This window comes from Euphorbia lathyris, chromosome 9, assembly GCF_963576675.1.
Source record: "Euphorbia lathyris chromosome 9, ddEupLath1.1, whole genome shotgun sequence".
Classification (NCBI taxonomy): Eukaryota; Viridiplantae; Streptophyta; class Magnoliopsida; order Malpighiales; family Euphorbiaceae; genus Euphorbia; species Euphorbia lathyris.
The window spans coordinates 39627695-39628400 of NC_088918.1; positions in this window are offsets into that span (position 1 = coordinate 39627695).

Sequence of the window (706 nt, forward strand, 5' to 3'; positions counted from 1 at the left end):
ATTGTATACCTTAATAAACATACAATATATACAATAAACGGTTTAGAGAAATAAAGTAAAATTCTAACTTCATCCCTATAATTCAAACTTACTCTTAAATTATCCATATAACTATAAAATAATAAAACCTTACTATATATTCCAATACTTTTCTTGCTTGGTACCTTCCTTACTATTTTTTTTTGAAACTGAAATAGATGTTTATTGATCGGAATAAAGAGCAGAAACAATACATGGAGGAGGTAGAGACAACCAAACCTCCCTAACAGAAGCAGATGCAACTGCTCTAACCGCACAATGAGCAGCAGAATTTGCTGACCTATAAACGAAAGAAATAGATGCGTTCACAATTTCCTGTAACAGGGATTTGCAATCTTTAATAATTAAACCAAGATCCGAACTGCAGCCAGTTTCTCGCTGTAAAGCATACACTAGCAATTGAGAGTCTGTTTCGATCATGACATTTTGTCTTCCTGAGTCCTTGAGCCAGTTCAACGCTTCTCGACAAGAGATTACCTCCACCAGGAAGGGATCCAAACAGCATTGGATTGCTCCATTACCCGCAGCCAAAAATAAGCCATCTTCATCTCTTAAGACAAACCCGAAACCAGCAAAGCCTTCCGCCTGAAAGATAACACCATCAATGTTTAATTTGACGAAACCTTTGGGGGGTGCTGCCATTTCAGACGAACCGGCGGACCAGTAG